The sequence below is a fragment of the Sus scrofa genome, chromosome 8 (genome assembly GCF_054392235.1).
Source record: "Sus scrofa isolate SSC_HxYL_T2T_F1_AM1 chromosome 8, Sscrofa_HxYL_maternal_Yorkshire_Landrace_v2.0, whole genome shotgun sequence".
Lineage (NCBI taxonomy): Eukaryota > Metazoa > Chordata > Mammalia > Artiodactyla > Suidae > Sus > Sus scrofa.
Genome location: NC_139390.1, coordinates 137,228,502 through 137,256,251, shown reverse-complemented (window position 1 = coordinate 137,256,251; position 27,750 = coordinate 137,228,502). Strand labels below are relative to the sequence as shown.

The 27,750-nt window shown below is 45.2% G+C and overlaps 1 protein-coding gene across 15 annotated transcripts in view; it reads right to left on the bottom strand.

Moving 5' to 3' along the window:
- Positions 1–25,618, bottom strand: part of ABCG2A (ATP binding cassette subfamily G member 2A) — a 138,426-nt gene extending 112,808 nt beyond the window's left edge. For 6 of the 15 annotated variants that reach the window (XR_014811939.1, XM_084970955.1, XM_084970950.1 and 3 more), the window contains exons 1-2: positions 25,171–25,618; positions 10,680–11,040 (exon numbers count right to left, since the gene is read on the bottom strand). The gene's annotated coding sequence lies outside the window, so the exon portion shown is untranslated. Of the gene's footprint in view, positions 1–10,679; positions 11,041–24,348; positions 24,548–25,170 lie in introns of all 15 variants that reach the window. The other 9 variants (XR_014811940.1, XM_084970952.1, XM_084970951.1 and 6 more) reach the window with 3 other exon arrangements.
- Between the last annotated feature and the right edge of the window lie 2,132 nt (positions 25,619–27,750).

The following is a 27,750-nucleotide window of genomic DNA, read 5'->3' as shown; positions in this document are numbered from 1 at the left end:
GTGAATGTCGGGAAGCCTCCTCCTCCAGGCATGCCAGTGCTTGCTCAACAGGTCCATATACAAAGTGGCCGTGGCAGCACAGAAGAACGTGAGAGCTAACGGCCCAGTTTTCACTTCCCCGAAGGCTGGTCTGGCTATAACTACTGCTAGGTGCCCAATGTATCAACAGCAGAGGCCAGTACTAGGCCACTGATATGGCACCAGGGTCCAGGGTGACAGGTGACTGTTCCAATAGCAGCGGATGTGCTGGACTCCTTCCACCATAAAGAGAACAGCTTTTTATGCCTTCAGGGATGGCTGCATATTCTGGGTAAGTCTGCTTCACTGCCTGCAGAGCTTCTGAGAACACTACTCTCACGACGTCACAGAATGTCTCGTCCACGGTCATGATGTCCCACACAACACTGACTCTGACCCTGGGCGTGTTTATGGTCACAAAGATTTGGAAATGGGCTTAGGCTCTAAAACTCCACTACACACCCCTGCCATGAAGAAGCAGCTGGCTTGACAAGAGTGAACTGGCGTGATGAAAGCTCAATGACAGTGCCAGCTGGGACATCATGCAAGGCTGGGATGCGACCCTACGGCGTGGGGTATGTGCCTTAAACCAGCAGCCAATATTATACAGAGCCAGAAAGCATAGGTGTGGGGACCTCAGAGAGGAATAATTCCTCCATCCACAGCATTCTAGACTTACTCCTGAGTCCATTCTCTCTATCTAAATGCTTTCTCCTGCTCTCTTTAAAACTGCAAAATCTCCCTTGGCCTTCCTGATAACCCTTTCCTTCACCATGCCTTTCTCTCTAGCATTCCTCACCCTCTAATGTACTATACTATACAGATTTAGTTACTGTTTATTATGTCTTCTCCCACTAGAAGGTGAGCTTTATTTTATTTTATTTATTTCATTTATTCTATTCTATTTGGCGGTCTCATGGCCGTCCCAGGCCAGGGATCAGATCCAAGCTGAAGCTACGACCTACACAGCAGATACAGCAATGCTGGATCCTTTAACCCACCATGCCAGGTCCGGGATCAAACCTGCCTCCTGGTGCTATGGAGACACTGCCAATCCCGTTTTATGCCACAGCAGGAACTCCTAGAAGGTGAATTTTATAAGAGCAGGGTTCTATTTCATTCACTGCTCTAGCTCCAGTGCCTAAGATACTGCCTGAAACAGAGTAGGTGCTCAATACATATTTCTAGACTCACTTGAATGAGTATCATTAAAGTTCGTGGAGAAGAGTAAACAAATGTCTCTTGTCTATCATCTTTATCTACACAAGGGACTGGTTGGTAGGCTTTTTCCGTAACAGGCTAGATAGTAAATATTTGGGGCTGTGGGCCATACCCTTGCTGTCACAACCGCTCCACTCTGGCAGTGAAGCACGAAAGCAGCACAGGCAGCAGGTAAATGATGGATGACACATGGAGAGACAGGAGCTAGCGAAGTCCCAGATGGAAGGAAGTCCACGTGAAAAGTCGGCGAAGGGAAATGCTTTGCGCAAGGATGTTGCATTGATTTCTCCTTCATTCCTCTCGCTCCACCATCACCACTAATACTACTGACGCTGAATGTTTAGTCTGACTTCGGCTTTTGAATATTGTGTATTTCCCACTCCACGGAGTACAATTACTAATACAACCTCCAGGTGGAGCCCTGTCTCTTCTCCTCACTAAGCTGTTTTTATTAGCTTATTTAACTGCAGAAGAGTGAAAAAAGTTTCCTCTACTGTCCTAGGTTCTTCTAGGTATTAAATTGGCATGACAGATTAACAGGAGAAAAATCAAATTTAATTATGTATGTAAGAATATGGGGAGTTTCTGCAATGGCACACTGGGTTGAGACTCCAACTGCAGGAGTTCCCGTTGTGGCTCAGTGGTTAATGAATCCCACTAGGAACCATGAGGTTGTGGGTTCAATCCCTGGCCTTGCTCAGTGGGTTGGGGATCCGGCATTGCTGTGAGCTGTGGTGTAGGTCGCAGATGTGGCTTGGATCCCGAGTTGCTGTGGCTGTGGTGTAGGCCAGCAGCTGCAGCTTCGATTGGACCCCTAGCCTGGGAATCTCCATGTGCCGTGGGTGCGGCCCTAGAAAAGACCAAAAAAAAAAAAAAAAAAGAATCCAACTGCAGCCAGTCAGGTCACTGTGGAGGTGCAGGCTCCATGGGCGCAGGTCGCAGCTGTGGCTCAAATTAAATCTCGGGCCCTGGAAATTCCATGTGCCACAAGTGTGGCCATACAAAAAAAAAAAAAAAAAAAAAAAAAAAAGAATGAGGCTGGAGTTCTCATCGTGGCTCAGTGGTTAACGAATCCGACTAGGAACCATGAGGTTGCGGGTTCGGTCCCTGGCCTTGCTCAGTGGGTTGAGGATCTGGCGTTGCCGTGAGCTATGGTGTAGGTCACAGATGCGGCTCGGATCCCGAGTTACTGTGGCTCTGGCATAGGCCAGCAGCTGCAGCTCCGATTCAACCCCTGGCCTGGGAACCTCCATATGCCACGGGAGCGGCCCAAGAAAATGGCAAAAAGACAAAAAAAAAAAAAAAAAAAAAAGAAGAAGAAGAAGGCCAAAGGACAAGTCAAGCAATTGAAGCTTTCTGTCATCTGAGAGGTGAAGGGGAGGGTTGGGACTTCAAAGGGGCAGAAGGCAATTCACATGGAGATGGAGAACCAAGGGTTTGGTAGCCTCACCTACCTACGTATCTGCGCCCCACAGAGACAAGAGAGTGCAGAGCAAACCTTGGTCTCCAGGCCTTGCCAAGTCCCCCATCACCTCTAGCCCATATTCTTTTTCTTTCTTTTTTTTTTTTTTCTTTTTTGTCTGCCCTGAGGCATACAGAGTTCCTGGGCCAGGGATCAGAGCTGAGCCATAGCTGAATTTGACTGCTATGGGTACTGCATATAAGTGAAATCACACCATATTTGTTCTCTGATGTCTGGTATATTTCACTTAGCATAATGTCATCATAGTTCATCCGTGTTGCAGAACGTCAGAATTTTTAAGGCAGAATACTCTCCCATCGTATGCCTATGCCACATTTGATAATCTTCATCTGTCAATGGACATTTGGTTTGCTTCTACTGAAAGCAATACGACTACTGTGAATAATGCTGCTATGAATATGGGTGTACAAATATCGGTTTGAGGGTCTGCTTTCAATTCTTTTGGTATAGACCCAGAGTGGAATTAAACATAGGAATCCTATGTTTAATTTTTTGAGGAAACACCAAATTATTTTCCATAGCAGCTACACCATTTTACAGTCCTACCAGGAAAGCACAAAAGGTTCCAGTTTTTCCACATCTATGCCAATACTTGTTGTTTTCCTTCTCTCTCTCTCTTTCTTTTTACGGCCATACTAGCGGGTATGAAGCGGTATCTCACTGCGGTTTTGAATTGCTTTTTTTTTTTTTTTTTTTTTTTTTTTTTTTTTTTTTTTTTTTTTTGGTGTGTGTGTGTGTGTCTTTTTGCCTTTTCTAGGGCCACTCCCTCGGTACATGGAGGTTTCCAGGCTAGGGGTCGAATCAGAGCTGTAGCCATTGGCCTACACCACAGCCACAGCAACGAAGGATCAGAGCCGCTTCTGTGACCCATACCACAGCTCCCGGCAACTCCGGATCCTTAACCCACTGAGCAAGGCCAGGGATCAAACCTGCAACCTCATGGTTCCTACTTGGAGCCATTAACCGTTGAGCTACCATGGGAACTCCAACTTACATTTCTAAAGATTAGTGATGTTGAACATCTTTTTAGGTGCCTCTTGGCCATTTGTATCTCCTCTTGGGAAAAATATCTATTCAAGTTCTTTGCCCCTTTTTAACTGGATTGTTTGGCTTTTATTGTTGTTGAGCTATAAGAGTTGTTTATATATTCTAGATACTAACCTCTCATTACACATACGATTTACAAATATTTTCTCCATTCTGTGAGTTGTCTTTTTACTCAAAATTTTAATAATAATGTCTTTTTGGAGTTCCCGTCGTGGCTCAGTGGTTAGTAAATCCGACTAGGAACCATGAGGTTGCAGGTTCGATCCCTGGCCTTGCTCAGTGGGTTAAGGATCCAGTGTTGCTGTAAGCTGTGGTGTAGGTCGCAGACGTGGCTCAGATCCCGTGTTGCTGTGGCTCTGGCGTAGGCTGGCAGCTATAGCTCCGATTTGACCCCTAACCTAGGAACCTCCATTTGCTGCGGGTTCGGCCCAAGAAATGGCAAAAAGACAAAATAAATAAATAAATAATGTCTTTTGATGCATAAAACCTTAAAATGCTGATGAAGTCCAGTTTATCTAGTTTTTTCTTTTGTTGCCTATAATTTTGGTGTCATATCCAAGAAATCACTGCCAATCTAATTCATGAGTTTCCATCAATGTACTCATCTAAGAATTTTATACTTTAAGCTCTTACATTTCTGTCTTTGGTTTTTGTTTTTTTTTTTTTGCCTTTTTCTAGGGCTGCACCAACCGCATATGGAGGTTCCCAGGCTAGGAGTTGAATAGGAGCTGTAGCCATTGGCCTATGCCACAGCCACAGCAACCCAGTATCCGAGCAACATCTGCGACCTACACCACAGCTCAGGGCAACGCCGGATCCTTAACCCACTGAGCAAGGCCGGGGATCAAACCCGCAACCCTACGGTTCCTAGTTGGATTTGTTAACCACTGAGCCATGAAGGGAACTCCTCTTTGATCAATTTAACTTCATTTTTGTATATGGTATAAGATAAGGGTCTAACTTATTAATTCTTTCGCATGCGGATATCCAGTTTTCCCAGCACCATCTGCTGAAAAGATGTCTTTTCCTCATTGGATGGTTTTAGTACCCTTGTAGAAAATCTTCTGGCCATACATATATGAGTTTAATTCTGGGCTTTCTAGTCTATTCCATTAGTCTGTCTTTATGCCAATACCATAGTTTCAATTACTGTAGCTTTGTTGATGGTAGAGTTTTTGGAAGTTTATTTTTTTGGTTTTTTATTTTCGGGGTCACACCTGCAGCATATGGAAGTTCCCAGGCTAGGGGTCAAATCAGAGCTGCAGCTGCCAAGCTATGCCAAAGCCACAGCAACACGGGTTCAGAGTACATCTGTGACCTACACCACAGCTCATGGCAATGCCAGATCTTTAACACACTGAGCAAGACCAGGGATCAAACCCAAAACCCCATGGATACAAGTCAATTTGTTTCTGTTGTGCCACAATGGGAACTCCCAATGGTAGAGCAGTAAATCAGCAATCACAACAATCCCAAGGAACGAGAGCAAAGAATTAGCAAACTTTTTCTGTAGAAGGTCAGACAATAAACATTGTGGGTTTCATAAGTCAGTTACTCTACCCTGTATTAAGCACTAAAGTAGCCATAGATAATACATAATCAAATGGGCGTGCCTGTGTTCTAATAAAACTTTATAAAAATAGGCAGCAAGAGATGCTCAACATCATCAGGGAAACGCAAATCAAAACCAACATGAAATATCACCTCACACCTGGCAGAATGGCCATCCTCAAAAAGAACACAAGAGTTCCCATGTGGCTCAGGGGGTTAAGTAACCAGCATTGTCACTGCAGTGGCTTGGGTCACTGCTATGGTGTGGGTTCAATCCCTGGCCCGGGAACTTCCACAGGCCTCAGGTACAGCCCAAAAAAAAGAACACACATAATAAATGTTGGCAAGGATGTGGAAAAAAAGAGAATCCCTCTACTCTGTTGGCAGGACTATAAATTAGTGTGGAAAACAGCATGGCGATTGCTCAAAAAACTAAAAATAGAACTACCATATGATCCAAAAATTCTACTCCTGGATACATATCTGAAAAAAAACAGAACACTAACTGAAACAGATACATGCGCCTCATGTTCATGGCAACATTATTTGTAATTGCCAAGACAGGAAAACGACCTAAGGGTCTGTCGGCAGATGAATGAGTAGAGAAGATGTGATACACACATACATATAATGGTTACTACTCAGCCATAAAAAAGAATGAAATTTCTGGCACAGCTAGAGTTGATTTGTAAATCAATTATATTTTAATAAAATTTTTTAATGTATTTTTTAAAAGAATGAAATTTTGTCATATGCAGCAACATGGATGGACTCGGAGGGCATTCTGCCAAGTGAAATAAGTCAGACAGAGAAAGACAAATACTGTATGCTATCACTTATATGTGGAATGTAAAAATTACAACAAACTAGTGAATATACCAAAAAAGAGGCAGACTCACAGATATAGACAACATACTCGTAATTACTAGTGGGGGGAGGGGAGGAGAGAGGGGCAATATAGAAGGAGAGGATTCTTTTCTTAAAAGGAGTTATTACGGGATTATATATTATATTATGGGATTATATATATAAAGTTTCATATGTGAAACTTTTGAAAATTATAAAGCACTATAGAATTTAAAGAATCATTCAATTATAAAAAATAGGTAGCAAGACAAATTTGGCCTAAGGGCAGTAATTCGACACCCCCTGGACTAGAGGTGACAGCTGGACATTTTCAAAGGCCTAAAGGAAAGCCAGTGTGATAAGAACAAAGATGAGAGAGATGGGATGAGGTTGGGGAGAGACACAGGGGGCAGATCACATAGGCACCTGTACCCACAAGGAGGACCTGATTTATTCCCCCTCAGCCCGACTCACCCAACATCCATCACGGACCTGCTAGGCATTAGGGGCTGGGACCACAGAGGAAGGCTCAGTCCTCAGCTCCCTGGAGCTTTGATGAAGAGAAGAGGCATAAGGTAAGGGGTCTGAATACAATATCACTTTTCCTTTCTGAGTTACATCGTGAGCTCCCTTCCATCACCTGAACCACGGTATCCCTGCTCGGAGCTTTCTGCTCCTGCCTTTGTTTGAGCCTTTGTTAATTCTCTCAGGATGACTGCAGCTGTCTATTCAAACAGCTCTCTGCCTCTAGTCTCACCTTCCAAACTGGCCTCCACACTGCAGCAGGAGACACTTCTAAAATCTCGAGAGTTCCCATTGTGGCTCAGTGGAAAACAAACCCCACTGGTATCCATGAGGATGCGGGTTCCATCCCTGGCCTCGCTCAGCGGGTTAAGGATCCGGCACTGCAGTGAACTGCGCTTTAGGTTGCCGACTCGGCTCAGATCCTGCATTGCTGTGGCTGTGGTGTAGGCTGGCAGCTGTAGCTTTAATTTGACCCCTAGCCTGGGAACCTCCATATGTCATAGGTGCAGCCCTGAAAAACAAAACAAAACAAAACAAAATGCAAATCTGATTGGATTCCGCAGCTTCCAACTCTGTCGATGGCTTTCATCACTGTCAGAATTAAGTCCAAGCTTTTAAGATGATACATAAAGCCCTGCGTGACCAGGTCATCATCTACTGTCTCTCCCCTCAGTGGAAAGAGCTAGCTCACAGCCCAGGACATCTACTCACACACACATAGGAACATGCTTAACTTATGATTAAGCCCTGGGGAACATCTACATCAAAAAAGAACATTCGATACCTGTGTGAATTCTTCATGGTGGTGTTAAAGTGTAATTATGAATTGAGCAAGGCTCAGTAACAATAACAGCAAACACAGAGAGGGATAGTCTGTGCCTGGCACTGTTAAGTCATTTCATCCTCACACACACCACATGAGGTAGATGGTATCATTGTTCCCATTTTACAGATTAGGAAACAAAGGCACAGACTGTTTAACTTCCTCAGGAGAGTAGAGCTTATATGTGTGATGGCATCAATACTCAAACCCAGGAATTCTGCCCCTATACTCTGCGTTATTAAGCCCACAAAGCCTGTTCACTAAACCATAAATACGTTATATTAAAATACTGACTGAAGCCGTGCCTGTAGTCTAAAGGCATGGTTGCTGGATGGTAGCATTAAAATTACCTGGGAGCTGTCAGATTCTCAAATTCTCAGGCCTGGGCCCTGGCCTACTGAATCAGACTGCTGGAGAGGGGCCCAGAAATCTGAGTTTTAGTAAGTTCCTCAGGTGATTTTTTTTTTTTTTCGCCATTCCCACAGCATATAAAAGTTCCCGGGTCACAGATGGAAACCCACACCACAGCTGTGACAACGCTGGATCCTTAACTACTAGGCCATCAGGAAACTCCTCCGTAGGAGATTTTTAATCATAACAAAGCTTGAGAAACCCCGCTCTCAAATATTTATTCTTGGGGAGTAAAGGCCTTAATGGATGCAAAGGTTATGACGAACGCGTGAATAATGCTGCCCAAAGAAACAGAATTAGGATCCTTTTTAATGCACAAAGGTTTCAAACTTTGACATAAAAAGCAAACAAATGCCAGAAGAGAACAGTAAGGGTTGTCACAGGTCTGAGGAGGATGCTTGAGAGGATGAAGAAAAGTACAGGAGAAACCTGAACTTAGCGCAAACAGGCAACTTAAACCCGGCTAACTAGCAGTCTGACATTTCACAGGCTGCTTAACCAGAGCCTCAGGTGCTTCACTGACGGGTTAAAATAATACTCCTCTTGACCTGTACCCCTTGATGAGGGAGAAAAATCAAGCAGGGTCACGATGCTTTGCACGCAAGGATGGAGTGGTTGACCGTTCCAGTTTCTGCTGTAATTCTTTTCTAAAGAATACACGCATTTGCCCTTCTACTCAGGTAGGATTCCGAGTCACCTGCAGTGATGTAAGAGAACTCGAGGGAAGGCTGCAGAAGCTACACAGCCAGAAGGAGGGGATGCTCTGGGCCTGAAAAGACAGCGAAGTGGCCTCACCTGAGAGAAGGGGCCCAAGCGCTGACTTCAGTGAGAGGAATACGATGATGTGATGACATGTCATCTGTACTTTACGGTTTCTGCTCCTACAAAGGTTCATGAAAACCTGAGACGGTTTAGGCTGACATTCAGCCCCGAGCACTTCTTACAGCCCACCAGGAGTTTGCTGTTACGCGGGCTATTTACAGTAGCTTCTGTTCTGACCGGTCAGTGTTTGTGCCACATCGGTTGTTAAATTTTTTTTTCTTTTTTGGCTGCCCCAGGGCATATGGAGTTCCTGGGCCAGGGATCAGATCCAGCTGCAGTTGTGACCTACACTGCAGCTTCAGCAACACCAGATCCTTTAACCCACTGTGCTGGGCCAGGGATCGAACCCGTATTCCGGCACTGCAGCGATGCCACCGATCCCGCTGCGCCACAGCAGGAACTCCAGGTTGTTAAAATTTTAAGTAACACCTCTATTATCCTCCATGACAGAAAAGAATGTTATATGAAGTTTATTTCAAACAGAAGGAACTCCCCTCTGTCTGGGATGGCTGAAAGGGTTCACCCAAGGCCTCACCAGGCTCGTTGACACCACTGACCTTTGATTACTGATTGTCCTTGACTCAGCCACAAATAGTTTCAGTACGTTCACTGAGACAACACAATTTTTATTTTTTATTATTTATTTATTTTTGCTTTTTAGGGCTGCACCCACAGCATATGGAGGTTCCCAGGCTAGGGGTCTAATCGGAGCTGTAGCCACCGGCCTACGCCACAGCCACAGCAACGCCAGATCCTTAACCCACTGAGCAAGGCCAGAGATTGAACCTGCAACCTCAGGTTCAATCAGATTCGTTTCTGTTGCACCACGATGGGAACTCCAAAACAACCCAATTTTTAATTGACTTATTCTGTCCCAAGCACATGGCTCTAGCTGAGGAAGACACAAGCTACTTTTGTAGAAAAACTCCCATGCCTGATGAATCCCATCAGGCTGCGGCTTCTTTTATTCATTTTGCAAAGCTGTGACTTCCTGGGCCACCTCTCTCCTCCTTCTCCCTTTCTCCTCCCGTGGCTGTTTTTTCCCACAGAACAGATACACTTCCCATCACTCTTTTATTTTTTCCCTCTTTGCTTGTCGCTTTTGGATTAAAAGTGGCTTTCAGAAAAACAGGGAGCATCTAGAACAGGGACGTACTCAAGTGAAAGAGCAGCACTCTCTCGGCCCTCTTTCCACAAGGTAAACAGACGGCCTACCTTCCTCACTTGAACTGACTTTCAATCGTGTCTTAGAGTCACATGCCTCACAATCTTTCCCCAAATGGCAGGAGGCAGACACCAGCTATTTTTCTAGATGCATAATTTTCACCTGAAGCGGAAATGTTCAAGTGACCACGGCTACACTAGCTGTGTTCAAGCTGAGGCATGAACGGCTCCTTAACCCCCCACATGATGAAAATACTTCTGGCTCCGCTCCAAGTGGCCCACGCGATCTAAGAGCAGCCCGACATCCTCTTCACGTGCGAGACGCGGCTTACCACAACTAGGAACTAGTTAACACAAACCCCAAACTCCAAGATGATCCATCACAGGAGGTACAACCAGGGCAGGGATGACGTCTGATTTTTCTCCCAGGCTCACTACATAAATCATGTGCCCAGCCAAATACCTTCATTCTGCCAGCATCCCCTGCCCCCTTCCCCCCCATAAAGCCATAAACCCAGAGGGTTTAAGCCCTTGTTACTCGCGTGTCACGGACCTGCAGCACCGAGGTCACCTTGGAACTCATCAGAAATGCAGAACCCCAGGCCCACCCCACACCTCCTGAATTCTGCTGCCTTTTAACAAGATCTCCAGGTGATTCATACTTATGGTCCAGCATGAGATGTGCCAATTTAACCAACCCACTTGTGAAAGCACACACCAAAAAAGAGTCAAGATTCTCAGTATGAACTTTAGGAAAAAACAACTCACCTCAGTTATGATCCGTGGCACTGGAAGGACAACAGCCCCCACCTTGCCAGCTTCCCCATAAAGACATCAACCAAGATCCACGTCTATTAAGGTCCAGGAGCTTCTCTTCATGACAGCTCTCCAGGCGCCAGAGAAAGCACCAGAGAGCAAACTTCTCGGGCCCAGGCCCTAGTCCAGCAGCTACCAGCAAGACAGAGGCTCTCCAAACAAGCTGGCCCTGGGGAGATGTCCAGGTCTCACAGCTCCCCGGGGTCCTTTTTTCTCCACCAAAAGCTGGTTATGACCAGATTTCCTTCTCGATCACTGGGCTTCACACGGATAACCAATGTCTGAAATCGGCTGGGATCCTTTTCCGGCGCTCCTGGCAAGGGGGTGGGAAAGGAAGACATTCACATGTCGGAGAGAGATTTTTATATCTTTCTCTTAGTGCAACAGAATCCTGACCCACAGTATCTCCAACTCTAACGGCAACTTCAGTAAAGATCAAAACCAGTTCTAGCAAATGGTTTTGCTCTGTGTAAACTTCCTGTCTTGGGCTGGAGATGACAAAACAGGGGTCTCCTCTCAAGCCCTGCCTTCTAGCAAGAGTACAAGCCGGAAGACAGCACAGATTTGGAGAGGAAGTGAAAGAATCCCCAGTACAGTCAGCATCAGGTTTCAGTGCAAAGACCCACTAGAGATTTGAAGGGGGAGCTGTATTTGAACCATGCTGTCCTGCTAATGTTCTCTTTGCTAAACCAGAAGTAGAATCGGAAGTTAAGTCTGTATTCAATAGGCAGGTTATAGTCTGAAAACATGAAGGATGTCAAGTGACAGAACAGGACATCTGCTAAGAGCTTCTGGCTCCACTCTTCACCAGCCTTGACAAGTTGTTTCATCCAAACCTCCCCAGCAGACAACGGAAGCAACCATAATGCCTTCCTTACAGAGCTGTCATGATGATAAAGCGAGATGAGTGAAATGCCCATTACTTTTCTTTTCTTTTTGGCTACATCCACAGCAAGTGGAAGTTCCTGGGCCAGGGATGGAACCTGAAACACAGCAGCAACCTGAGCTGCTGCAGTGACAACGGGGGATCCTTAACCCACTGTGCCACAGGGTAACTCTGAAGGGCTGATTACTGAACTTGCCTTGCTGTTCAGTTCTCTTTACAGTCACATCACTGTCCTGATTCTTCCTCCTCTTACGCCCACTGAGGCATGTATCAGGCGTTCAATATTGAATGAAGTGAAAGATGAAAAAATTTGGACATTGTTAAGAAGTTCTTTTTTCTGGGGGGGGGGGCGCTTTTTAGGGCTGCACACATCTAGGTTCCCAGCCCAAGGGCTGAACCAGAGCTGTAGCTGCTGGCCTATACCACAGCCACAGCAACACAAGATCCGAGCCACCTCTGAGACCTAAACCACAGCTCACAGCAATGCCGGATCCTTAACCCACTGAGCAAGGCCAGGGATGAAACCCGCGTCCTCATGAATGCTAGTCGGGTTCGTTAACCACTGAGCCACAATGGGAACGCCTTTATCATTCTTTATTGTGGTAAAATATACATAAAATAACTTTTGTCGTTTAAGCCTTTTGTTTTTTTCGCTGTGCCTGCAGCATACAAAAATTCCCGGGCCTGGGATCAAACATGCATGACAGCAGTGACAATGCCAGATTCTTAACCTGCTAGGCCACTAGGGAACTCCGATTTTAGTCATTTTTAAGTGTCTGATTCAGTGGCATTAATTATATTCACAATGTTATGTGGCCATCACCACCAGCCCTTTCTAAAACTTTTTCGTCACCCCAAAAAGAAACTCTAATCATTAAGAAGTAACTCCTCCAGGGTTTTTTTAAAAATGTGAGGATCACTTTTTAATTTAGGGGGATCCCTTTTCCCTCATGGTTGCACTTTAAGTACCCCGAAGAGAAAATACATAACACCAAGAATAACATAGATAGCTTTTTAAAATAAATCTGCATTTTAATCTTATAACACAACAAATCTCTGCACATCTGAAATAAGTGTGACAGTATTCTTTTTCTTTTTTTGCTTTTGAGGGCTGCACCTGTGGCATATGGAGGTTCCCAGGCTAGGGGTCAAATCAGAGCTACAGCTGCCGGCCTACACCACAGCCACAACAACACGGGATCCAAGCCTCATTTGCAACCTACACCACAGCTCATGGCAATGCTGATCCTTAACCCACTGAGTGAGGCCAGGGATCAACCTGCATCCTCACGGATACTAGTCAGGTTCGTTACCACTGAACCACGGCAGGAAACTCCTGGGTAAGAATATTCTTTACTCCAGCTAGTTAAAAGGTTTAGAACAAACCCTGGAATAAAATTCCTGCCATCTCTGTGAATATACCCGAACTTCTTTAAACTGGTCTCCCTTTTAAATTCATAAGCCTAATTATTTCCTTCCAAAGGGAGAGGACAGCAACTAGCATTTACTGACAGCCACTGGGTACTAGTAAGGATTCAAATCTCATCTCATTCTTTATCATACACATAAATAAATGCGAAATTATTTATATGATATTACCGTGATAATTTTCCAGTTATTGCACAGTTGACCATTTTGCTGTGATGTAAGCATGGGCAAAGCAGGGTTACCTGTCTTCTGCCTGGTATTTAAGTGAACAAAGCATGTGTGTACTATGCTAGCAGTGCAAAGCCTGGGTGTGAAAAAAAACAGACCAGTGAAAAATGGCAAACTTAAAAGAAGTGCCGATATTCCATGGCAGAAATTTTAACCCAAGCTTTGTTCTAAACCAAATAAAATTTACTTGGCAAATACAATTTTAAAGATAATTAAAACATACATTAAAAATAACGTGAGTTCCCACTGCGGCTCAGCGGTAACAAACCCGACTAGTATCCATGAGGTTATGGGTTCAATTCCTGGCCTTGATCAGTGGGTTAAGGATCTGGCGTTGCCCTGAGCTGTGGTGTAGGTCATAGAAATGGCTCCAATCTGGTGTTGCTGTGGCTGTGGTGTAGGCAGGCAACTGCAGCTCTGATTAGACCCCTAGCCTGGGAACTTCCATATGCCATGGGTGCAGCCCGAAAAAGATTAAAAAAAAAAAAAAAAAAATGATCCTAGGGCTCAGCTGATCAGCTGGACACTTTGGGAGAAAAAGGAGTGTAAGACATGGTCCCTGCCCCCAGAGGCAGACATCAAGGTTGGGAAGACAAGACTCACACACATGAGCCAGCAACAGAGCTGGCTGAACGGTGTACAGGTGCAGGCTATAGGCAGTCATAAAAAAGAGAGCCCAGCATAGAAGAAGCAGATCGCGGATGCTGGTTCCTCACTTTCTACTGACATTGACCTATGGCTAAAGACCTGAGTGTACTCTCAGCAAAGCTCAGAGTAACTGGGCTCCAGCTCTTATGATTCCCATGGATTCCTGAACAGTAAACGTTAGACAAGTCCTTGCCTAGGAAGTCATTGAAGCCTCTTTTCCATTGAGATAAATCTAAGTGATTCCAATTTAGGAAACATATATTGCTTTTCTGACAGAAGGCAATATAAACTTTTTTTTTTGCATATGGAAATTCCCAGATTAGTAGTCAAATCAGACCTACAGCTGCCAGCCTACACCACAGCCACAGCAATGCAGGATTAGAGCCACGTCTGTGACCTATACCATAGCTCATGGCAACCCCTGATCTCTGACCCACTGAGTGAGGCCAGGGATCAAACCCAAATCCTCATGGATATTAGCCAGATTTGTTTTCACTGCGCCACAATGGGAACTCCAATTTTTTTTTTTTTTTTTTTTTTTTTTTTTGTAGGGCTGTACCTGCAGCATATGGAAGTTCCCAGGCTACAGGTCAAATCAGCTGCAGCTGCCTACCTACCTACCACAGCAACCATATCTGGACAAGTCTGCGGCTTACACCAGATCCTTAGCCCTGTGAGCAAGGCCAGGGATTGAACCTGCATCCTCATGGATACTAGTCGGGTTCTTAACCAGCTCACCCACAATGGGAACTTCCAAACTTTAATTTTTGTCCTTTTGTCCTTTTTAGGGCCACACTGGGTGCGGCACATTGAGGTTCCCAGGCTAGGGGTCTAATTGGCGCTGTAGCGGCCAGCCTACGCCACAGCCACAGCAACACCGGATCCTTAACCCACTGATCAAGGCCAGGGATGGAATCTGCAACCTCATGGTTCCTAGTTGGATTCGTTTCCGCTGCACCACGACGGGAACTCCTAAACTTTATTTTATTTTGGGGGTTCTTTTTGTCTTTTTAGGGCCACACATGCAGCATATGGAGGTTCCCAGGGGAAGGGAGGATTCAGAGCTACAGCTGCCGGCCCATGCCACAGCCACAAGAGCTCAGGATCTGAGCTGCGTCTGTGACCTACCCCACAGCTCATGGCAACGCCAGGTCTTTAACCCACTGAGCAAGGCCAAGGATCGAACCTGTGTCCTCATGGATGCTAGTCAGATTTGTTTCCTCTGAGCCACAACGAGAACTCCTAAACTTTAATTTTTTAATTTCCTTCCATGTCTCATGTAACATTTAACTTTATGTTATTAAATATAGATTAAGACAATAATAATTCAATATGGAAAGGAGGGAGGAGAGAAATTAGAATCTAAATACTTATCAATAAGGATATAGTTAAACAAAATGTAGCCTATGCATAAAATGAAATATTATGCAATAGTTAAAATGAATGAGATAGAAATATATGTACTGTCTTGACAAAGAAAGTTATCCAAGACATATTAATAATAAAAAGCAAGTTGCTAATTAACACAGGGCATGTAAGTTCATTTATGTTAACATGCATGCATGTAGACAGACAGACACACAAGCCCTCATAAAACAAAACCATGTATTTCTATACGTACCCATGTATGTATGAAATCACAAAGAAAAACCTTTGGAAAGGTGAGACCCAAACTGATAGCAATACCTGGGAAGCCTAGGATCAGGAAGTGGGGATACTCTGTTGAAAATATACACGTCTCATGTTTAAAGACTTCCCAGCATGTATTCATCTATTTTGTATTTCTCTTAGAGCAAAAGCTCAAGGCCTTTCCAATCTGAAGGTCCCACTCCTACTTCTCTGATGTCAAGTCCCCCTTTACTATTGGGATGTAGCAACATCTACCTCCGTGTTATACCTCATACCTACACTGACCCACCTCATGGCCTTTGCCCTAGTTGCTCCTTTTGCCTAGAAAGTTCTTCCTCTATTTTTCTATTTGGCTCATTCTTTCAGTTCCTTCAAGTTTTTCCTAAAATGGTAACTTCTTATGAGGCCTACTGAACCTCCCAACTTAACACTGCGGCTCCTCCTCCTAGCATTCTTCATCTGCCACATCTCATTTTTGTTGATAGCAACTATCACGTTATAATATAGTATGCAATGTCCTTATTAGGTTTGTTTTTCTCCTTCCAGTAGAATATAAGCTATAAAAGGGCACAAATTTTTATTTGCTTTGTTCACTGATATAATCTTAGACCTTAGAATTACATCTGATATACCAGTAGGTACTTGATAAAATGTATTAATTAACAAATCTTCATAAAAATATGTTCATGGTTTGGGGGGGGTTGGTTTTTTTAGGGCTACACCTGTAGCATATGGAAGTTCCCAGGCTAGCGGTGGAATCAGAGCTACAGCTGCCAGCCTACACCACAGCCACAGCAACAGAGGATCCAAGCCTCATCTTAACCTACACCACAGCTCACGGCAACACCAGATCCTTAGCCCACTGAGCAAGGCCAGAGATCGAACCCACATCCTCATGGATACTAATCAGGTTCATTACTGCTGAGCCACGACGAGAACTCCCGGAAGGAAGCTTTTTGACTGGAAGCCTTTCTACTAACTTAGGCATGTTAACTAACAATGCATATTATCTTATCCTGAAACATCTAAGTTTCAAACCACTAGGAATAAACCAAAGAAATTCTGTGAAATCCCTAGCTACTTCTTTACAAAGGAAAAGAGCCAGTGAAGATCCCTTATTTCTTATAAGGGAAGCTTGTGCCTGAGTAAAGAGTTGTAGCAAAACTCATGTTTATTAATTCTTAGAGGTCTCAAACTTTGCTTTTCAAATATGTCCCGGAGTTTCCACTGTGGCTCAGCAGTAAGGAACCCGATTAGTATCCATGAGGACACAGGTTCCATCCCTGGCCTCGCTCAGTGGGTTAAGGATCTGGCATTGCCGTGAGCTGCAGTGTAGGTTATAGACATAGCTCGGATCTGGCGTTGCTGTGGCTGTGGTGTAGACCAGCAGCGACAGCTCCAAAGCGACCCTGGGAACTTCGAGATGCTGTGGGTGCAGGCCTAAAAAGACAAAAAAAAAACAAAAAAACAAACAAACAAAAAAAAACACCTCCCAACTAACACAACATTGTAAATCAACTGTACTTCAATTAAAAAATAAAACAGAGGAGCTCCTGTTGTGGCTCAGCGGTAATGAACCCGACTAGGATCTATGAGGATATGGGTTGGATCCCTAACTTTTATCGGAACCCACAGCATGGAGTTAGGAGGATGCCAATCCAACCTCTCAAGGTCGGGGGGTGGGGAGGACGGTCCTCAGGCATATATGTTACCAGTCCTGCTTTCTCCCTGACTTTACTTCTTAGCTTAGCCATCTAAAAAATGATGGGAGGGCCTCTGATATTATCCCCAACTTGTTTTCCAGCCTGTACTGGTTTATAATGGAATCTTCAGAATTCTCTAGAATGAACTTAGGAAAATTTATTATAATATATTCTTATGCTCCAGAGTATGGAAAAGTGGCTCCAAATTTTCTTTTAGGTTTAGAAGCAAACTCAAGGCTTAGCAATTGTCTACAAAGAGTCAAAAATTTTATGTTGCATTTCTTTACTATTAAGACTACGTGTCTTCCTCAGCTAGAGCCATGTGCTTGGAACAGAATAGGTAAATTAAAAATTGGATTGTTTCAGAGTTCCCGTCGTGGCGCAGCGGAAACAAATCCGGCTAGGAACCATGAGGTTGCAGGTTTGATCCCTGGCCTTGCTCAGTGGGTTAAGGATCCGGCGTTGCCGTGACCTGTGGCGTAGGTCGCAGACGCCGCTCGGATCCCTCGTTGCTGTGGCTCTGGTGTAGGCCAGTGGCTACAGCTCCAACTGGACCCCTAGCCTGGGAACCTCCATATGCCATGGGAACGGCCCTAGAAAAGGCAAAAAGACAAAAAAAAAAAAAAAAGGCACACTATGATTTACAAGTCCCTCAGCACTCACGGTTTGGGTTTCTCACTTAACTAACTGTGTTATAAATTTCTCAGAGTTGAGGGCCACACCTTGGGCTTTTGTAGCCCCATGGTCCAGTGCTGCTCACATGGTAATTATTGAGCCAAGGTTTATAACCATCATTACGAACCAAATGATAATATAAACTGATCCAATAAACATTAGCTTATGGAACCACACTTAATGGAAAAACTCTGAAATGCTAAATCTCCTTTAAAATTTGGCTGCTTCCAAAATTTAAAAGCCAAACACCACAACAGAAACAAAGTAATGGTGACAGATTTTCCTTATAAATTCTTCTGGATTCTGTATGTACTGAACCAGTGACAAAAGAAGCTCCAGGAGAGGGAAACTCAAATCAAAGCGAGCATTTTTTACTGGTCAGACCAACCCCAACCCCACCTCTCTTTACTGCCCTGCCGGTTTCCGTGGCTGTTAAGAAATGATTAGAGTTTAAGAACTCCAAGTACAATAGTTTATGACTGGTACCTCGATCAGCTCTTTAGAGAAAAGAGACTCTCAGGAGAGCAGCACTGCCTGGTTTTACTTTTTTTCCACAAGACTGAAGATCGAGACAACAAATGCAGCAAATTTCATATATTTACATGATTATGCTTGCACGTGTTTGTATATACCTTATGGAGCAGGGAAGGTAAAGCAAAGTGTCATGAAGGAAGGAGATATTTTAAGAGTAAAATATTAGATACAAGGAGGGAAGGTGACAAACTGTGGTACATGACACCATCATCGTAAAAATTAACAAGCACTGGAGTTCCCATCGTGGTGCAGTGGTTAACGAATCCAACTAGGAATCATGAGGTTGTGGGTTCAGTCCCTGGCCTTGCTCAGTGGGTTAAGGATCCAGCGTTGCCGTGAGCTGTGCTGTAGGTTGCAGACACGGCTCGGATCCAGCTCGGATCCCGCACTGCTGTGGCTCTGGCGTAAGCCAGGGGCTACAGCTCCAATTAGACCCCCTAGCCTGGGAACCTCCATATGCCGAGGGAGCGGCCCAAAGAAATAGCAAAAAGACAAAAAAAAAAAAAAAAAAAAAAATTAACAAGCATATGGTCTACCTTGATCATGGCTTATGAACTACGTGGGAAGGAAAAAAACTTTTGCTCCACCCTCTTAGGTTTAGTTCCTGGGGATTAAAGTGACAAAAGACAAATTAACACAAGAAAAAAGCCTTATTCATACTTAGGAAGTAGCTAGTAGCTAACTGGTTCCTAAGAGGTTAGAGGCTTATCTACCTAACTTATTAGGGGAAAGAGGGAGATGAGAAAAGCCTTCTATGGAGTTCCCGTTGTGACGCAGCAGAAACAAATCCAACTAGGAACCATGAGGTTGCGGGTTTGATCCCTGGCCTCGCTCATTGGGTTAAGGAGCAGGCATTGCTGTGACTCGGATCTCGCGTTGCTGTGGCTGTGGTGTAAGGCTGGAGGCTACGGCTCCGATTAGACGCCTAGCCTGGGAACCTCCATAAGCCTCGGGCGTGCCCTTAAAAAAGACAAAAAAAGACAAAAAAAAAAAAAAAAAAAAAAAAGCCTTCTATGGAAAGAACAAGTAAGCTTCTTTAGGAAAAACAAACACATTTTTAGGAGAATAAACTTGATATGAAAAAAAGTATGTAAAAATAGAAACAGACTCAAAGATTTCGAAACCAAATTTATGGTTGCCAAAGGGGAAATGCTGGGGCTTGGGATTAACATATCCACACCACTGTATATAAAACTAAGGACCTACTGTATAGCACAGGGAAATCTACTCAGTACTGTGTAATAACCTATATGGGAGAAGAATCTGAAAAAGAATGGACATACGTATATAAGCATAACTGAATTGCTTTGCTGTACACCTGAAACGAACACTGCATTGTAAACCACCTACACTCCAATACTCCAGTGGAATTTATTTTTCTTTTTTTTTGTCTTTTTAGGGCCTCACCTACCACTTACGGAGGTTCCCAGGCTAGGGGTCCAATCGGAGCTGTAGCCACCGGCCTACACCAGAGCCACAGCAACACGGGATCCGAGCCAAGTCTTTGACCTACTCCACAGCTCTTGGCAACCCTGGATCCTTAACCCACTGAGCGAGGCCAAGAATTGAACCTGCGTCCTCATGGATACTAGCCAGATTCGTTTCCGCTGTGCCATGTCGAGAACTCCTCCAGTGGAATTTTTGTAAAAGTTTGTGATAATATTAGTTTATAAATATGCAAGTGATCTTTGCTGTCTTCTTCATGGCCATGAAACTCCCAGAGAGGGGATTTACGCTCCCTTTGCTTTTGGTCTCTTGTCTAAGAGTTAAGCCCATGCTGAGGAGAGAATTTATGACAGCCTCATTTCTCAGAAGTCTCTGCTCTCAGTCAGATAAAGGGAAATGCCAAGAAGGCTACTTTCTACATCTGTTGATTCTTAATTGCCTTCAGCTTAAAATAGTCCTCATGCCAAAAGAGCATACGGGGGCGGGGTAGGGGGGACCTTCTGAACCCCTTCAGTATAAAGTTAGATGATGGGGAAGAAAAGCAGAACTAAATCAACATGAATATATTCACTGATCTATAAATATTTTTTAAAATATGCAAAAATATGGCAGAGGCCAGAAATCAGTTTGGAAAAAGGAAAACAGGGTTTTAGTAGTTACTATTAAGTTTATTTTGTAATTTTTGCTACATTTGTAAATTTACTAAATTCATAGTCATTAGTCATTTTTAAGCATGTGAGGAAGAAGTATGAGAATATTAAGAAGAAATTCAGTCAGGCAGGGAGAGAGAGAGAGTTAAAAAAAAGTAGAGAAAGACAAAAGAGGGAAAAAGGCACGGAAGAGGAGGGGAAAAAAACACAGAAAAAAATATTTACCAAAAAGTAAATTGACACCTAGAGAGATAGTAATTGGTGGCAAGAAAAGAGATATACTACTTTGAAGGTTGTATATTAACTATTCATGTCTCTCAACAACCCTAGTTGTATTATCACCCCCATTTTACAGATGGCAAAACTGAGTCATTTGTTAAATGACTGGGTCAAATACTTTGCTCAGCTATTCGGGTAGGAAGGGCAACTCCAAACTCCACACGGAACCATTCTGCCCTAACACCTCTTATGCCAACATTTCAGAAAAAAATGCGCCATCGTCCTCCGAAACAGCGACTGCTGATTCAGCAACTCGACAGAGATCTTTCTGATATCCAAAACATTTTTTTGGCTTTTTGTTGTTGTTGTTGATAAGGTTTACTTCCGAAGTAAATACAGATTCCCCCAAGAAATTCTAAAGCATTCCATCCTCGGAGAAATGCACGTCCTCCCCTCTCACTGACCCCCCTGTGGTAAAGCAGGTGCCCTCCTTCCTTCATTCTAATGCTCATTGCCCACTGTGGCAGGACCACGACCCGTGCTGTGTGTGTGAGACTAAGTAAAACCACCAGGCCCTGTCCTCAAAAACCACACAGCGACCTATGGCGTGCAGCGCGTGGAACAACTCCCGGCTTGACATCTAACAAACGGTGTGACCTCGGAAACGAGCTTTTACTGTTAGAAACCCGAAGCCACTCTTCGCAAACAAACTCTGGGGCAAAGATTCCCTTTCATGAACTTGGCTTCAGGCTTTGGCAGGGGACAACCTTTCCCTTGTCTTTGGTCCTTATGAGTATGTTTCACGTTAGGGAAACATCACAGTGTAAAGATGTTTGTGGCAGGACCTAGAGAGACCCTCACACTTGGACCTTCTTACAACGTTATCATCGTTTCCTACTTCGAGATCACTGTCACGCTTTCTCAGCAGTGCCAGCCTAACTTGCTAGAACCGACTGAACAAGATCTTAACACAGTGATGCTGGGCCCACCTGCCCACTTTGGTTGTAACTAAAAAATCTGGGGCTTCATTTCTCTTAGTAACACAGTGACTCTTATTCTATGATTTATCATCTGGGACGGGTGTACTTTCAAGGGCTGGACAAGGCTCAGGAACGAGATAATCACGTCTCTATTTTAAGCACATCATTCATGCATTCCAAACTTTACTGAATGCCCACCGCTGTGTTCGAATTACCTAGAAAAAAAAAAGCCCTAATCCCTGCCCTCAAGGAATTCACAGTTTAAGGTGAAGAAAGGGAAAGAAACAGCACGTTATGATACAGGGTGATAAGTGTTAGCAGAGAAGGAAGTATTGAACATCACAGGAATAAATACAAGGGAGACTTAACCTAGCCTGGAGGAATGTCAGAATAAACATCCCATGAGAAGCTTGGGGTAAACAGAGGAAGAATGTTGCCTTCGGGATGGATTCGCAATGGGATCCAGCTGTGTGGCACTGGGAACTCTGTCTAGTCGATTATGACAGAACACATAACGTGAGAAAAAAGAATGTATACATGGGAGTTCCCGTCGTGGCGCAGTGGTTAACGAATCCGACTAGGAACCATGAGGTTGTGGGTTCGGTCCCTGGCCTTGCTCAGTGGGTGAACGATCCGGCGTTGCCGTGAGCTGTGGTGTAGGTTGCAGACGCGGCTCGGATCCCGCGTTGCTGTGGCTCTGGCGTAGGCTGGTGGCTACAGCTCCAATTCGACCCCTAGCCTGGGAACCTCCATATGCCGCGGGAGCGGCCCAAGAAATAGCAACAACAACAACAACAACAAAAGAATGTATACATGTATGTGTAACTGGGTCACCATGCTGTGCAATGGAAAAAATATATATATAAAGAAATAATAATAATAAAATCCTGTGAGAAGTGACACCTGAGCTTTAAAGTCTGCCTGGGAAAGAAATGGGGAGACGTGTTACAGGGAGAGAAAAACGTACCCAGGCTGGGAGAGAGCTTAAGAAGGAACGTTACACGTGGGGAAAATGACCCTGGAGTAGAGACAGGGAAGAGACCAGGAAGGAAGGGTCTTTTATGCAATGCGAGAGTTCACCTCATCTAGGCGGGGAGATTCAAAGAACACAAACATGAGTGTGTGATCAGCAAGTGCGGAAGGGACGAGGGGTGACCCTGAAAGCAAGGAAAGCAGTCGGGAAGCCGCAGCATCAGTTGGATCTAAGGAAATGGCAGTGAGGATGGAGCAGAGAAGAAAACTGCAGACGTGAAGGAGGAAAGGGGTCTGAGTGGGAGGCACTGCCATCCATCAAGATGCTCGGAGTTCCCGTCGTGGTGCAGCGGAAATGAATCCGACTAGGAACCATGAAGTTGCAGGTTCCATCCCTGGCCTGGCTCAGTGGATTAAGGATCTGCCATTGCCGTGAGTCGTGGTGTAGGTCACAGACACAGCTTGGATCTGGTGTTGCTGTGGCTGTGGCATAGGCCAACAGCTGTAGCTCCGGTTCAACCCCAGCCTGGGGTTGAATATGCCACGCATGCAGCCCTAAAACGCAAAAAACAAACAAAAAAACCAAACGGGGACTAGAAAGACTGGTTTGGGTGGAAATCCCACTTGGGATATATCCACTTGAGTTGAGGTGCCTACGGGACCTCTGAGTGGTCACTTCCAGCCCACATTTGGAGATTTGAGTGTGGAGCTCAGGAGAGAAATCTGGACTCAGGACAGTCAGAAGTCATCAGTATAAAGCTGATGGGTGAAGTCATGAGCATGCAGTGGCTTCAGCGAGGACCGTACAGAGAGAGGAGGGTTGGGTTTTTGTTTGGTTTGTCTTTGATGAAGAAGTACAAATTACTGATTTGATTAAATGTGGACTCCAGAGTACATGTTTTTCAATATTCCACGTGAGGAAATGAAAGCACTTTGCTGCTGCCTGAGTTTGATGGTTGTTTCTTTTGTTTCTTTCTTTTTTATACTTGTCTCCAACTTTATACCATGGTTGTTGTTAGGAAAAACACCTAAAGGAGTGGAAAGGGGGGAGGTGGTTATTGCTTCAGCTGCAAGCTGAATTAGTTGGGTTTTTCCCCCCAGAGGTTTAGTGGATCATAACAGACCCAGGAAACACCAACAATCAAAAGGCTGGAGACTAATAAGCAGGTGCTGAATAGTTAGACAGAAAACCAGAAAAGAGGTGACAGGAAAGCCTGAAGAGATTGTTTCAAAGAGAGAGAAGTAGCCAGGAATCTTGAATGCAGAAGAGAGGTCAAGTAAGATAAAAACTAAAAAGAATCACTATGTTTTGCCAACAGGTCGTGGTGCATCTCTGAGCTACCTGTTGTGCTGGTGTGGTGTAGTCGAGTGGCAGAATGCAATACATGAGAGATGGGGAAGCAGGAGCCTCAAACGTGGTCAGGAATGTGGTCTAGGAGTTTGGTTACCTTCTGTCTTCGTCTGGATCTTAGTCCCGAGGTGCTTTTACTACCTCCTTTCCTTCCCCCATCACATTTTGCAATTATTCTCTGGTTTCCAACCAATAGCTGCCGTGTTCTCAGTTTCCCGCTAGTATTTTTTTCCCCACCTAACTATTAATGTATAAGTACTCATTAACCTTACCTGACCCCTGCAATGGAAATGAATCAGCTTTGGGATGAAACAAGGCTGGGGTTGAATCTCTAGCCAGCAGCACATCCAGGCTCTTTGCATGTCGTCAATCTGCAAGCGTTTGGGTCTGTACCAAAATTCTCTCGAGCTACGGGGATGGAGGCAGCTCTTCCCTCCACTTTTCTGTTACTCTCTGGGACCTAGCTCCACTCTGCAAAGTCAAAAGTGTGCACATTATATAGAAATGGCCTTGCCGGCTGACCTGATCGCTCCAACTTGGCTCCTCCCATTATACAACAGGCGCGCCCCTTCATCCCTGAGCAGGGATATTTAAGAGAAAAACCTGGTTGTTTACGAGGTTGGCTCAATTTCTGTCGTCCAACCAGGGCATCTGGGACACACGTGGCCACCAAGGGCGAATATTTAAGCCACAACCAGGGCAGTTCCTGGGAAGGAGGGTCCGAGCTGGGACCTCAGACAAATCGCTCGATCTTTTCAGTCTTGTCTGCAAAGGGGAATTAAGAATTAACTCCTAGGAGTTCCCCTCGTGGCTCAGCGGTTAAACCTGACTAGTATCCATGAGGTGGCAGGTTCCATCCCTGGCCTTGCTCCGTGGGTTACAGATGCAGCGTTCCCGTGAGCTGTGCTGTGGGTCACAGGCCCGGCTTGGATCCAGCGTTGCTGTGGCTGTGGTGTAGACCGGTGACTACAGCTCCAATTCGCATCCTAGCCTGGGAACCTCCATATGCCACCGGGGCGGCCCTAAAAAAAGAAAAAGGAAAGAAAGAGAGGATTAACTCCTAGCAAGGCTGCGTTGTGCTGCCCAGAACCTACCTCCAGGACGGAAGGAACTACAGCATCCTCCCGGCTGCGGGGACATTGCCAGGGGACAGCGCCCATCTGCTCTCCTCGCCAGGATCTCTCCGAGCAGAAGAGCGACTTCCTCTGTCCAAGGACAGCCGGCCTCCAACGACCGCCGGGCTCTGGGGGCGGGGGTGGGTGGCCAAGGCCGGTGCCCCGAGCCCACCGCGGGCGCACAGAGGAAGACGAGCCCAGAGGAGCCCAGCGGCGGCGGGGCCCGCGGCGGCTCGGCGGGCAGTGCTCTCAGCCCGGGTGTTCCAGACGTTTCTGCCGCCGCCGCCGCCGCCGCCGCGGTTGGGGGGCGGGAGGAAGGAACGAGAGAGGAAAATAAGGAAAATAAGCGAGAAAGAGGGACGCGAGGGCAAGGAGCCGCGCGGACCTGCTTTCGGGTGCCACAGCGCCGGGTCTCCGGCGGCTCCTCCGGAGGCGCAGCAGCCGCGCGAACGGCGCGGGGTCGCCGGGCGGGGGCCGCAGGGTCTCGGCGCAGCCCCGCCCCCGCCCCCTCCCGAGAGCGCGGAGGGCTCCGCCCCCCGCTTTCCCCACCGAGGCCAGTGGGGCGGGGGCGCCAGGCGGCTGGGAGACCCAGCGCCAGGCTGCATCTTATTCCAGATGTGCGGCCAGCACGGGGGAGAGGCTTTAGCAGGGCGGGGGATGGGCCCCCTTCTTTTTTCTGTGCGCTGCATTAACTTGCAGCGTTTGCTCTGAGAGTGTCTTCCCCCTGGGTAGGGGTGCAAGACCTGCAAAGCTGCCCAGGCCCCAGCTCTTAGAGGCCCAGTATTTGGTTTAGTGCTCAGCAGTTGCTGTCTTGAATAAGGTCCTGGCATTTTCGTTTGGCACCGTATGTAACGAGTCCTGCCTTTGGCTGTCTGCTTCCTGAGACATGACATAGGTCTTCTGGTCCTTGATAGGAACCTACCCTTGCCATGTAAACAAAGGCTCAGGGACTTCACTGGTTCGATCTCTTCTGGTCCCAAACGTCGTTGCTCACTCGTCCAGGTGAATACTGATACCTGGTATGACTCACTTTCCTCTGTCTCCTGGCAAAGTTCTAGGGAGATATTAACCACTACCCCGTGCCCCGCTAGACCCACCCTAGTGTCCTTTACAGACATGCATAAAGTTCTCCAAAAATGCTTATCGTTGGTAAACTGACCTCAGGGGCGTCCGTAAGGGATCCTCTAACCCCTGTACTGTTGAAAACATCTCTCTTCATTGATTCACACTTGATCCCCAGTTACACTTTTTGCTTGGACATAATTTTAGTTTCACGACTCTAGTTTTAGGTGACAAATGCTTGGTTACTATGTTTAATCCTCTGCTCAGTTCCTGGATCATATCCAAATGACTCCGAATGACTCCTTTTTCATGTCTACCAGAGAGCCTTCTGGTAGACATGAATATTAATAGATGGATATTAATAGATGATATTCAATAGCAATGAGTTGCTTTTGCTGTTACATAAGGGAGGTGTGGCAAGATAGCAACATAGACTTTTAGGTCAAAGGGTCTGAATTGGATCTTGCTATTATTAGCTACTGAAAGGCTCCAATTTTCTCATCTATAAAAACAATAACTAAAAAGGCTTCCCTGCATACAGTTGAGATTAAATGATATCTACAAAGGGCAAAGCACATAAGAGACCCCTTATGTTTATTTCCCTTTCTCCACCTTCTAAAGAAGCAAGGTCAGTCATTCCATGCAACACTGCTCTTTAGGTTTTGTTCAAAACTAAGTTCTGAATCATATTTATACTAACTTGTTCTTTACAAGGCATAACTGGTCATTGTCTTAGAAAACACCAAGAGGTGAAATACTCTTCCTTCACCATTAAATACTCTGTTTGGCTTTATGTTTAAAATATTTAATACCCATTTCCCCACTAACATAAAATTAATAAGTATCATTTAATGCATTAACTCACTCATTCAATGAATATTAACGATTCAGCAAACATTTTATCCTCATTCCTAAATGTATAGAAAGCGCTAGGTCAGGAGTTTGAATAAATGTAAATAGATCTCCGCCACTGTGGAGGTGACAGAGTTACCTTCAGTGGATATTCTAGAAGAGATCCTTGTGCCAAGAAATTCCAACTATGACATTTTATTCAGTCAATGACAGGACATTAAAAATTGCTTACGGGGAGTTCCCATTGTGGTAGTGCGGAAATAAATCCGACTAGTTAGTATCCATGAGGATGCAAGTTCAGTCCCTGGCCTTGCTCAGTGGGTCGGGGATCTGGCATCGTAGTGAGCTGTGGTGTAGGCCACAGGAGCGACTTGTATCCTGCGTTGCTACGGCTGTGGTGTAGGCCAGCAGCTGCAGCTCGGATTCTACCCCTAGCCTGGGAACTACCACATGCCATGAGTAAGCCCCCACCCAAAAACACAAAAAAAAATTGCTTTCATTAAATGCATAATGCTGAGTTCTACAGTATCGCGGCCAAACACTTGTTTCTAATTTTTAAGACATGGAGATACTGAGGTGAAATATACTACAGGCAAAATATTGTAGAAATCACAACCATTTTCTTCTGATATGCCAACAATATTT